Below are 13,920 nucleotides of genomic sequence, written 5' to 3'. Positions count from 1 at the left end.
GGTTGAGGATTACGTGCACAGTTAAAAGAAAGGGTGAGCTTACAAAAACTCAATGTGTAATCCCCTATCAGTCAAACAGTAAACAATGCAAGCAGTAACAGTCTGGGCCTGAGCCCTATTCAATAATAGTACAGTCTGGGCCTAAGCCCTATACAGTAACAATGTGGGCCTAAGCCCAATACAGTATCAGTACAGTGTAATGCCATTATGCATCCCACCCAAATCCAGCCAGACCACCACCCGTACCAACCAACACACCATGTAGGGATATAAATCGACCCACCCAGCCAGTACACCAATATCACAACAAAGTTGCCAGTAATAATAATGCAGCATAGTTGCCAGAAACAGTAAATGTGGCAAAGCCACCAGTATCAGTAATAACGTGGCAAAGCCACTAATATAGTACTTCCTCCATATCAAAATCCCAACCCCATGCAGTATGTCATGTCATAAATATTACGTGTATGCAAAGTCATACTTAGTACAATCATATATGTAAATTATAAGCACATCAGTCATACGAAACATAAGGGCATAATCATCATTTTACCATAAAGGGATATTACGATCATTTTACCCTACAAGGGCATTATAGTCATTTTACCCTATAGGGGTATTACGATCATTTTACCTACAGGGGTATTACGATCATTTTACCCTACAAGGACATTACGATCATTTTACCCTACAGGGGTATAATGGTCATTTTACCTTACAAGGGTAATACTATTATTTTACCTATTTTGGGGTTTCAGCTCAGATAACGACCTTTTCGAAGGTCTACAGTAGACTCGAGCAACACAGATAACCTAAATGATCATAACAGTGTAAATGAGCCCAAGGCCCACTACTCGACCCAAGTGGGCCTATGCACTCGTGTAGCCCATTTAGCCAAAATTTACCACGGCCATGCGAACTACATGACCCAAATCAGTAATTATTACATACTGTTGATTTTACTCGTGTGGAGCCCACGAGCCCATTGGGCCCATATGACCCATTTTGGCCCATTGATGCCCAAAACAGCCTAAGCCCATGTGAACGCTCATGGTGGCCTCTCCAGTCTTACGCCCATGATTCATGGGCTTGGCTTACCACATGTGCATTCGCACACCCATGTGGTTAAAAGGCCATTCTTTCGGCTTTTCGGCTTTTTTCGTTTTACAGTCTATTTAGTGTGCGAACACACACGTTTATCTGACATTTTGACAGTAGCAAAATTGGGTGTATGATTACACACCTGTTATGAAACTGCTAACGCACCCTTCCGAGATCAAAGCACCTAAGATTCACAACGATCCACCATTAGTCATATTCGTGGAAAATCCAAACCAAAGTATTAAAAACACTCTAACAGATTCATAAGAAGTTATAATCCCCTGTAAATAAATACTACTTAAAGTACTTACCACGAATCGACATGATTACTCATTAAGAAAGGACAATCAGCCTAACCCCTTTGGCTATAGAGATCGCGCCCCTGAGGTAAGAAAAGACTAACTGAAAATCAGCCTTGACTCCAATCCAGACGCTGCCCAGGTAACACAAGAGATATTCAGTTTAAGTAGAAGAAAATAGCACGATTAAGAGGGGAGGAAGAGAAGTACGACTACAAACGCCAGAGGTATTCGGTCAAGAGGGTAATGTTGGAGTCAGAGAGAGAAAGGAGTATATTTGGCCAAGGATGAATAGAGAGAGGGAAAAAGAAAAGGCAACATGAGTTAAGAAGTACCTATTCAAAACTGAAACAGTTGCTAGGGTAATAGGCCTATTCGATAGACTAGAAAGGGAGGGAAGAAGAATCGAATCACCATACCAAAAGATATACGAAAAGAAAAGTAAAGCTCGGCTTCCGAGGTGAAGAGTGAAAAGAATCACAATTTGCCAAAGAAAAACCTAAAATGAAGTGACCACAACTTACCTATAGCCAAAATCCTGAATGATCAATGCCCTATTCGGCCACAACTCCTCCTTCCATTTGAAATCCCTTAAAATTCTCCTAAATTCACTCCAACCGATAAACTCCCTATCCACATCCCCAATTCTACTCCTAGAATTTCTCAATTGACCGATTCAAACATCCTACCTACATAGTTCTAGTTGGCTTTTGCTTCTCACATTGCAAGAGAGTAAAATAAATACTCTTTTTACCTTGCCATGACTTGAACCTTAGACCTCAAGGGAATCATCCACACGCCACATCCACTAGATAACTAGGCTCTTTGTGTCATACTTACCAAAATTTATTTATAACCCTATTGACCAAAGATAGGGGCTTTATCCTTAAAAACCAAAATTTCGTGGAAGCTAGGACTTGAACCCATGACTTCCCAGACACTTCCAAAGCATAGAACTACTAAGCCAAACACTCAATTGTGTCACTTCTTTGCATAATTAAATATTTATGTGCAGTCTCCTAATTGTACTCCCGCTCAAACCTAATACTTCTAGGCCCAAATTTGAGGCGTTACAATTCACCCCTTCTTAAAGAAATTTCGTCCTCAAAATTTTCCAACTAGCAGGGTAGTTGCATAACAACTACACCACTACACTCTCGCTGCGCACTCTGATCCCAATACTGCTAATACACTTTAACTTGAACTTGGAACTTCTTACAAAAAACACTCACCCACTGGAGCAGATAGATATTACACGCATGCAATCTCTATGTCCAAATTATTACACTCAAACAAAACATACCTGACTTAAAAGTGATTTGGCAGTCCCAAGCCCTATGTTCTTTAGACTCAAATTTGAGACATGCTTTTGACTTCCTCTAGCATTCGCCCAGATGACGCCTTCTGCAATGCTTACAAGTCAAAAAGTTTGGATGCGTTATAACATGCTTCACAGAACGAGGCTCCAGCCTAGAGAACTATGACCTCTCTTCTTCTTACAGTCTACACACCTAGCCCGATGTGTTTCACAAATCTCCTTAACATCCTGCAGCACTTCCCTTACTAACCGAGTTAGCGTCTCAGTACCAAGCTCCAGGTTATTGCTATCCGAAGTTGGCGGACTTACCTTGACTTCTGACTCCTAAACCATCTCATGTTTTGGTGAAGCTAGTGCCTCTCTAGCAGACATGTGACCCAAAGCTGAAAACCCATCCCTAACACTTCCTCGGCCTCTACCGCGGCCACATGTACCTTTTCCATGTATCAATTCATAATTCCAATAATTATTAATCAATATTTTATGATCAAGCAATGGTTAAAGTTTTGTTTTTGAATAGTAGAGTCTCACTACAATTTTCAGTCTTCTACAGTCTCAGTTTTCCTACAGTCTCAGTTAACTCAGACTCTGTGATTTCCAGTATAGTACCACTACCTATAGCATAACATTTCAGTCTATAATAGTAAACAATGTCAGAGAACTTACAGGTTTGGCGTTGGAGACTTGGTGTGCCACACGGGTAAACCTTCCAAAAATACTTCAAGAACTGTTTTCCAAAAATTCCTAATACTTTTCAAAACCCATTCCATAGTTGAATTTTGTAACTTGGCTCTGATACCACTAAATGTAACCCTCCAAACCTGGCTTAGACGTTACGGCAGAATCTGGCGTCTCACATCGAAGTGCTTTTCAAAAATAGGACTTGTATAAGTTAAAACCCTTTTAATTTTCATTGCCTGAGAGAATTTGGCAAATTAAGTTGTTACTAATTGAAATAAATTTGTCAAAACGATTGCAATATTTATCACCGTTGATTCCTTAAACTGAATAAAATCACGGAAACTTTTAAAAACCTTGAAGTTTAAAATACGTGTTTTCCTTGAAAACACTTATTATTTTGAAAACTCATCTTTTCCTAGTCTAGTAGTTTAAGGTAAGAAATCAAAGCCCAAATAAAAGTTAAAACCACAAATGACCTTATTACATAATCAAAAACCCAATATGACATTTAAATAAATAAAGTCAAAAGTAGAACATCCGCAATCATTTGGCCACCTCCGAGTCCCTCGCAGCTCCAAACCGTTTAAGGTTGAGGATTACCTGCACAGTTAAAATAAAGGGTGAGTTTACGAAAACTCAGTGTGTAATCCCCTTTTAGTCAAATAGTAAACAATGCACGTAGTAACAATCTGGACCTGAGCCCTATTTAGTAATAGTACAGTCTGGGCCTAAGCCCTATACAGTAACATTGTGGGCCTAAGCCCAATACAATATCAGTACAGTGTAATGCAATTATGCATCCCACCCAAATCCAGCTAGCACACCACTTGTACCAACCAACACACTATGTAGGGATATAAATCGACCCACTTAGCTAGCACACCAATATCGCAGCAAAGCTGCCGGTAATAATAATGCAAAAAAACTGCCAAAAACAGTAAATGTGGTAAAGCCACCAGTATCAGTAATTACGTGGCAAAGCCACTAATATAGTACTTCCTCCATATCAAAATCCCAACCCCATGCAGTATGTCATGTCATAACGCAAAGTCATATTTAGTACAATCATATATGTAAATCATAAGCACATCAGTCATACGAAATATAAGGGCATAATCATCATTTTACCATACAGGGGTATTACGATCTTTTTACCCTACAAAGGCATTATAGCCATTTTACCCTATAGGGGTATTACGGTCATTTTACCCTACAGGGACATTACGGTCATTTTACCCTACAGGGGTATAACGGTCATTTTACTTTACAGGGGTATTACGGTTATTTTACATATTTTAGGGTTTCAGCTCAGATAACGACCTCTCCAAAGGTATACAGTCACCTCGAGCGACATAGATAACCTAAATGATCATAACGGTGTAAATAGGCCCAAGGCCCACTACTTGGCCCAAGTGGGCCCACACACTCGTGTGGCCCATTTAGCCAAAATTTACCACGGCCATGCGAATTACACGGCCCAAGTCAGTAATTACCACGTACCGTTGATTTTACTCGTGTGGAGCCCACAAGCTCATTGGGCCCACACGGCCTATTTCGTCCCATCGAGGCCCAAAACGGCCTAAGCCCATGAGAACGCTCATGGTGGCCTCTCCAGTCTTATGCCCATGATTCCTAGGCTTGGCTTACCACATGTGCGTTCGCACACCCATGTGGTCAAAAAGCCATTATTTCTGTTTTTTGGCTCTTCGTCTTTTACCGTTCTACAGTTTATTTAGTGTGTGAATACACACGTTTATCTGACGTTTTGACGGTAGCAAAATTGGGTGCACCTGTTATGAAACTGCTGACACACCCTTCAAGATCAAAGCACCTATGATTCACAACGATCCACCATTAGTCATATTCGTGGAAAATCCAAACCAAAGTATTGAGAAACACTCTAACAGATTCATCAGAAGTTATAATCCTTTATAAATAAATACTACCTAAAGTACTTACCACAAATCGACAGTTTTACTCACTAAGAAAGGAAAATCGGCCTAACTCCCTTGGCTATAGAGATCGTGGCCCCTAGAGAAGAAAAAACTAACCAAAAGTCAGCCTTGACTCCAATCCAGACGTTGCCCAGTTAACATAGTAGATATTCAGTTTAAGCGGAAGAAAATAGCACGATTGAGAGGGGAGGAAGAGAAGTACAGCCACAAACACCAGAGGTATTTGGTCAAGAGCGTAATGTTGGAGTCAGAGAGAGAAAAGAGTATTTTCGACCAAGGAGGAATAGAGCGAGGGAAAAAGAAAAGGCAACATGGAGTCAAGAAGTACCTATTCAAAATTGAAACAGTGGTTAGGGTAATAGGCCTATTCAATAGACTGGAAAGGGAGGGAAGAAGAATCGAATCACCCTACCAAAAGATGTACGAAAAGAAAAGTAAAGCTCGACTTATGAGGTGAAGAGTGAAAATCATCACAATTTGCCAAGAAAACCCGTAATGAAGTGACCACAACTAACCTATAGCCGAAATCCTGAGTGATCAATGCCCTATTCAGCCACAACTCCTTCTTCCATTTGAAATCCCTCATAATTCTCCTAAATTCACTCCAAACGATCAACTCCTTATCCACATTCCTATTTCTACTCCTAGAATTTCTTAATTGACTAATTCAAACATCCTACCTGCAAAGTTCTAGTCGGCTTCTACTTCTCACATGGCAAGAGAGCAAAATAAATACTCTTTTTACCTTGCCATGACATGAACCTTAGACCTCAAGGGAACCATCAACATGTGACATCCACTAGATCACTAGGCTCTTTGTGTCATACCTTACCAAATTTTATTTATAACCCTATTGACCAAAGATAGGGGTTTTATCCTTAAAAACCAAAATTTCGTGGAAGCTAGGACTTGAACCCATGACTTCCCAGGCACTTCCAGAGCACACAACCATTAAGCCAAACACTCAATTGTGTCACTTCCTTGCACAATTAAATATGCATGTGCAGTCTCCTAACTGTACCCCTACTCAAACCTAATACTTCTAGGCCCAAATTCGGGGTGTTACAAGATTGGTAATGACAAAAATGGTTAGAGAAACTGTGACAGCCTTAAAACGACCCTAGTCGAAATGTGGTTTCGGGACCACAAAACCAAGGCATAAAAATAATTTAATATTTATTTTATTGCCTATAATGTGTGTTAACTCATGTGTGATATTTTTTATGCTTTGATTTAGAATTATAGATGTGAATTTCACTAGAAAGGACCTAGTAATAAACTTTGAAAGTATGAGGGGAAAATGTGTGATGACTAATTAAAGGATGCATGCAAAACAATGGACTTGCATGTCAAATTTCCCCCCCCATAGCTAGTGGCCGGCCATGACAAGGATTTATGGGCAAAAATCATGTCATGAAACATGTTTGGTAAATGGGTTATGATGGAAAGAATAAAATAAGGGGTATGGAATAAACAATTAATGTTAGTAGATGAGAAACAAAAAAAAAAAGTGTCCATCTTCCTCCATAGCTTGGCCGAATGTCCTAAAGGAAGAAAGAAAAAATTTTGTTCATCTCTTTTCACTCTCTTGTTGGCCGAAAATACTAAGGTTAAGGAAGGAGTTTTGCTTCATACTTGGTTTGGAAGAGGATTAGGAAGAGGTTGGCTAAACTTGCATCAAGATTAAGGTATGTTTGAGGTTCATGCATGTTTTAGTTGCTAGCTTAATGTTCTTGTTAGCCCATGGTTCAAATCCTTGTTATGTCATGGGAATGAAATTGACCAAAGTGAATGTGGTGTTAATGCCATTGCATGTTAAATGACAAGCTTGAAAGTGATACATGTGATGGAGGATTGAAGATTCTTAGATTTTCTTTTAGCATTTTTTTTGAATGAGATACTAAGTTCTTTGTTTCACCATGACCAAATTGAAATGGTGTGGTGTTGTGGTATTCGCCATGATATATCCATAAGTATAATTCATGCATGTTGCATGGTAAGTAAGATTTAAGCTTTGGAAATGTGTATATATTTGGATATAAGCCATTTGAGAATTCGCCCTTGCACCTACATGAATATATGTTTGCACATGATGGATTGGTATGACATATATACTAATTCAAAGTGTATATTTGCTTGTGATGATGTGTTGATTATGAAGTAAATAAGAGATGTGCAATGAATTACGATATGTAATGTGTTAGTAGTAAAATGTATGCTGTTTTTTTGTGTGTGGTATTAAGTGTATATTCGGCCACATGAGGGGTAATTAGTGTGCATGCATTCGGTTTGAGGCAAGCATATTGATGCCTATTCTTGGCTTAGAAAATTCGCTAAGAGGAATATTAACTAATGTGTTGAGTTCGATTTATGATTTCGTACATATGCAACTTTGATGCCTAATGTATATAAGGGCCAAGTACTTTGAACTTCACGTTGATGTTTGAATGTATTGAATTGCTTGTTGTGATGTAAAATGTGCATGACCATTGTGTATTTGAGCTAAAGGATGGCCATATGACCATTTACACTCCTTGTCATATTCGCCATAAGCTATCATGATGAGATTTTAATAAGTTAAATTTGTGTGAATTAGCTCAAGAGCAAAGGGAGCTAAATCCGATAAAGGGAAGGAAAAAGTAGTTGAATAGCCGTCGAAATCGCTCGACAACATCCAAGGTAAGTCTTGAGTGATGACCCTACTTGAATTATATCAAAATTATGCTCCTTGTTTGTGTGGCCATTGAGCCGAAATAGTAAAGGTTGATAAATATTTTGTGTTAGAGCTTTAGTAACGAAAATGAACTATGGACGTGTCTTGAATATTGATATATGTGTAAGTGAACATTGAAAATATATCCGGGCTAAGACCAAGGCATTCGTATGCGAGTTGATATATCCGGCTAAGACCGAAGGCATTCGTGCGAAGTTGATATATCCGGGCTAAGACCAAGGCATTCGTATGCGAGTTGATATATCCGGCTAAGACCAAGGCATTCGTGCGAGTTGATATATCCGGCTAAGACCAAGGCCTTTGTGCAAGTCACCAAATCCGGGTTATGACCAAAGGCAATCGTCTGATCGCTATATCCGGTTAAATCCGAAAGTATGTGATTCGGAGTGAGCAATCTTGCTGTGAAAATTTCAGCTTATACACTTGTGAAAATTCCAGCAATGAGGTATGTTTGTATGTACTTGTACTAATTGAATTCTTACAAGTAAGTATGCGCTAAGTTGATAAACGAGCTACCGGCCTTGGGCTAAGTTGTTCTTTTGTGTATGAACATAAGGGTCGGTGATGTGAAATAAGTATGAGTATGGGAATGTGAATTAGTAAAGTGGTTTAATTAGCCATGTGAATAAAATACCTTAGTCAAAGCTGATTTCATTGCTTGAGACTTACTAAGCATTAAAATGCTTACCCGTTGCTTTGGCTCTCTGTTTTATAGGTTTCGCTCGTTAGCTATCGGATTCGGGATCAAAGAAGTCAAGTCATCCACACTATCGAAGCCCCATTTTGGTACAAATTTTGGTTGAACTTTGAAATGGCATGTATAGGACCATCCTTTGTTGAAGGTCATGTACCTTCCGGTTTGTGTAAACTTGGATAGCCATGCGAAAATGGCTTATATATGCGTTTTAGCATAGAACTATAATCGTTTGTATGTTGACCCTTATGAGGTATGGAATTATTTTGAAACGATTAGCCATTGGAATGGTTAATCATGATCACGCTTTGTGCTATGTTTGTAAAAGGGCCAATTGAATCATGGAAAGTATGAAATAGGTAAAGCCTACTAAAGGCAGATGCTGACAGCAGCAGTGACGTGGATGTGAAAAATCACTAAAAATAGTAGGAATGGTATTAAATAGCAAATAAATTATGTAAGTGTACCTTGATGAATCTACCTTCATATGGAAGAAACGAAATGGTCATATGAGTTATAAGTTAACAGATTTTAAAGTTCTTGTGAAATAGGGCCAGAACGGTTTCTGGATCCCTGTTCCAACTTTGGAAAATCATTGTAAATTAACCAGAGATAATTAGGAGTCATTCCATATATGTGTAGATTCCTCTCTGAGTCTAGTTTCTATAGAAACAAACGGCATTAGTATTGAAGCCCTGTATAGGGAGATATCCAATTCGTAACGCACAAAGGTCAGTGTAGTCGATCCCTACAACAGGCGAGACTTTAACTAATAAACTGTACTAATTGGCTCGACCAAAATTCTAGAAAAAATATGTAGATGGACATATGAGTCTAGTTTCAGGAAAAATTTACGGAACTGATTTTCGAGTTGTAAAACTCAAGTTATGAATTTTGGAGCGACTAGTACTCAGATTGGCAGCTTGTCTGAAAATTGTCAATAAGTGGGTTGAAGTTCAGTTAACACCTCGCGTTCGACTCGTGACGGTCTCGGGTTCGGGTGTTACAATTTTATTGGTATCGAGCTACGGTTTAGTCGATTCTAGGACTACCGTAATGCGTTTGGGTCTAGCTATACATGCCATTTTATGTGATTATATGATAGTGTGGTGATTTCGACGTTTGAACTTGTGTTTATTTATAGTAATGGATCCCGATCCCAACCGAGCGATAGCTGATGATGTGGAGAGTGTGGCGCTGCTCCGCACAAGGGACAGCGCCGGCGGACTCTCAACCTGTTGCTAGTAATCCGAATGACGAGGCTAGACAAGCCTTTTATAGCGTGATGAATGATTGGTTCAACCAATACATTCGAACTAATACTACTGTTCCACAACCTCCATTCCCAACAAACACACCCCAAGACCTACAATGCCTCCGGAATTGACCAAATAAGGTCGAATAAGCCCCAGTTGATAGAATCCGAAAACATGGGGCTACTGAATTTAAAGCTACGGATAGTGATGATGCCGAGCAAGTCAATTTTGGTTGGACAACACGATCCGGTACTCGATGAGCTATCTTGTACACCGATGAATGCCTAAAGTGTACCATCTCCTTGCTACGTGATTACGCCTACTATTGGTGGAGTACTCGACTTACAGTGCCCGAACAAGTAACTTGGGAGTTCTTCCAAACCGAGTTTGGAAAAAGTATATCGATCGAGATTTATGGACCAAAAGCGAAAGGAATTTCTCGAACTTAAACAAGGTTCCATGTCGGTTACCGACTATGAGCGAAAATTCGTGAGGCTTAGCCAGACGCAGCGAGAATGCATTTCTTGAAGTCGTGATGTGTAAACGCTCAAGATGGATGAATGATGAGATAAAGCTGTATGTTGGCATTTTGGAAATCCGAGAGTTTGTGACTCTCGTCGAGCGAGCGCAAAGCCGAGGAATTTAGTATGGAAAAAGGAAAGCGAAGCGGGAGCAAGGGAGTTTCAGTAAGAGGTATTCGGGAAGCCCTTCCAACATCATCAAAGAAACTTAGAGATGGCTTAGGCCGATCTAGAGACACTTGGGCTTTTCTAGACGAGATCGCGATCGACCCCTGTGACCACACGAATCACTTGATCGCCAGAGGTGGGAATGATCGACGAGAGAGGACGAGTGCGATGTTGTGGCAAATGGCATTTTGGAAGTCAGATTCCGTGACCGCTCCTGTTACAAGTGTGGATCAGTTGACCACTTCATTAAAGATTGCCCGAGGTTGTCTGAACAGAATGTAGATCGGAGTGGGAAACCGGGTACTACCACTGCTCGAGGTAGACCATCTGGAAATACGGGCAAGGCTAGTGGTGGTCAGAGAGGATCTAGAGATGCTGCGACCAGATCCGAGGCTCGCGCTCCAGCTAGGACTTATGCTATACTGGCACGCGCGAGGATGCCTCCTCGCCGAGATGTTATTACGGTACTTTCACTCTCTTTGATACTAATGTGATTGCTTTGATTGACCCTGGTTCTACTCATTCTTATATATGCGAAACCTTAGCATCCAGTAAGACTTTGCCTATTGAGTCTACTGAGTTCGTAATTCGGGTGTCAAATCCTTTGGGTCGTTATGTGCTGGTCGACAAAGTGTGTAAGAAATGCCCCCTAGTAATTCGAGGTACCTGTTTTCCGGCGGACTTGATGCTTTTGCCGTTCGATGAATTTGATGTTATTCTTGGGTTGGATTGGTTGACCGTGCATGATGCGGTTGTGAATTGCAAAAGCAAGACTATTGATTTGAGATGCGCAAACAACGAGATGATCCGAGTTGAGTCTACGAACTTGAAGGGGTTGCCAGCTGTAATATCATCAATGTTGGCCCAGAAATATGTAAGAAAAGGGTGTGAAGCATACCTTGCGTATGTACTTGATGATAAGGAGTTAGGAATAGAACCCAAATCTGTCGGTGGTTTGTGAATACCGGACGTTTTCCCAAGAATTGCCGGGTTTGCCACTGTTCGGAGATAGAGTTTGGCATTGAGCTTGTACAGGACCACACCGATTTCGATAGCTCCATATCGTATGGCACCAACGGAATTAAAGGAGTTGAAAGCTCGGTTGCAAGAGTTGATGGATAGAGGTTTTGCTCGCCGAGTTTTTCACCTTGGGGTGCACCAGGTGTTGTTTGTGAAAAGAAGGACGGAACCATGAGGTTGTGCATCGACTATCGTCGACTTAATAAAGTGACAATAAAGAACAAGTATCCGTTACCACGTATCGATGATTTGTTCGATCAACTGAAGGAGCCTCGGTGTTCTCAAAAATAGATTTGAGATCGGGCTATTATCGATTCTTGAATCCGAGATTCGGACATACCCAAAACCGCCTTGAGCGAGATATGGTCACTACGAGTTCTTAGTGATGCCGTTTGGGCTCACTAATGCCCGGCGGTATTTATGGATTTGATGAATCGGATCTTGGATCATATTTGGATCGGTTCGTAGTTGTGTTCATCGACGACATCTTGGTCTATTCAAGAGATGAGACCGAACATGCGAGCACCGAGATTAGTGTTGCAAATTTTACGGGATAAGCGGTTATATGCTAAGTTTAGCAAGTGTGAGTTCGGTTAAGAGAGGTTAGCTTCTTGGGTCACGTGGTATCTGCATCGGGTATTCGAGTCGACCCAAGCAAAATTTCAGCCATACTTAATCGGAAACCTCCAAGAAATATTCGAGGTTCGAGCTTTTTGGGACTTGCTTACTACCGACGGTTTGTAAAAGGATTCTCGATGATAGCCACACCCATGACGAAACCGCTTGTAAAGATGTCAAGTTTGAATGGACGGAAAAGTGTTAGAAAAGTTTTGACCAATTGAAAACTCATTTGACGAAGCTCCAAGACTAGTACAGCCCGAATCGCAAAGAGTTTGTCATCTATAGTGACGCCTCCCTACTTGGGTTAGGTTGCGTATTGATGCAAGAAGGTCGAGTTGTGGCCTATCGTCGAGACAATTAAAGCCACATGAGAAAAATTATCCGACCCATGATCTCGAATTGGTCGCCATCGTATTCGCCTTAAAGATATGGCGACATTACTTATTTGGTGAGAAGTGCCATGTGTATTCGGATCACAAAAGTCTCAAATATTTGATGACTCAAAGAGACTTAAATCTGCGACAAAGACGTTGGCTCGAGTTGTTAAAGGATTATGAGTGGTCATTGACTATCACCCGGAAAGGCTAATGTGGTTGCGGATGCCTTAAGCCGAAATCACCGCTTTGCTTTACGACGATGAATGTACACTTGTCTATCCTACCCGACAATGTGTTAGTAGCGAATTAAAGGCCAAACCATTGTTGACTCATCAAATTCGTGAAGCTCGAGAAAGTTGATGAGGAGTTGCGTGCAAAACGGCCGAGTGTGTTCGAACAAGGAATCGGAGTTTCAAATTGATGATGACGATTGTTTGAGGTTCAAGTCGTTTGTGTGTTCCAAAGAATTGAACTTATTTCGATAATTCTGAACGAAGCTCATTGTAGCCGAATGGCAATCCACCGGAGTACGAAGATGTACAATGAGTTGAAACGTCGGTTTTGGTGGCATGGTATGAAACGAGACATCTCCGACTTTGTTGCAAGATGTTTAATATGTCAACAAGTGAAAGCGGAGCATCAAGTGCCTTCGAGGTTACTTCACCGATCACGATACCCGAGTGGAAATGGGATCGAGTCACAATGGACTTTGTGTCCGGACCGCCGTTGTCGACAAGTAAGAAGGATGCAATTTGGGTTATTATTGATAGACTAACTAAGTCGGCTCACTTTATCCCCGTATGTATGGATTTTCATTGGATAAACTAGCTGAATTGTACGTTTCTCAGATTGTGAGATTACACGGGTACCGATTTACATTGTGTCGGATAGAGATCCGAGGTTCACCTCGCGATTTTGGAAGAAATTACAAGAAGCATTGGGCACCAAGTTGCATTTCAAAGACCGCCTTTCACCCCAAACCGATGGTCAATCCGGCGTATAATTCGATACTTGAGGATATGTTGAGATGTTGCATCCTCGAGTTCGATGGTTCGTGGGACGGTACCTACCTTTGATTGAATTCGCACAACAATAGTTTTCAATCAAGTATTAAGATGGCGCCTTACGAGGCTTTGTGCGAGCGTAAATGCCGTACACCATTGTTTTGGACCGAG

This window comes from Gossypium arboreum, chromosome 2, assembly GCF_025698485.1.
Source record: "Gossypium arboreum isolate Shixiya-1 chromosome 2, ASM2569848v2, whole genome shotgun sequence".
In the NCBI taxonomy this organism is placed as follows: Eukaryota; Viridiplantae; Streptophyta; class Magnoliopsida; order Malvales; family Malvaceae; genus Gossypium; species Gossypium arboreum.
The sequence above is the reverse complement of the archived record's forward strand: the minus strand, read 5'-3'. Positions refer to the sequence as shown.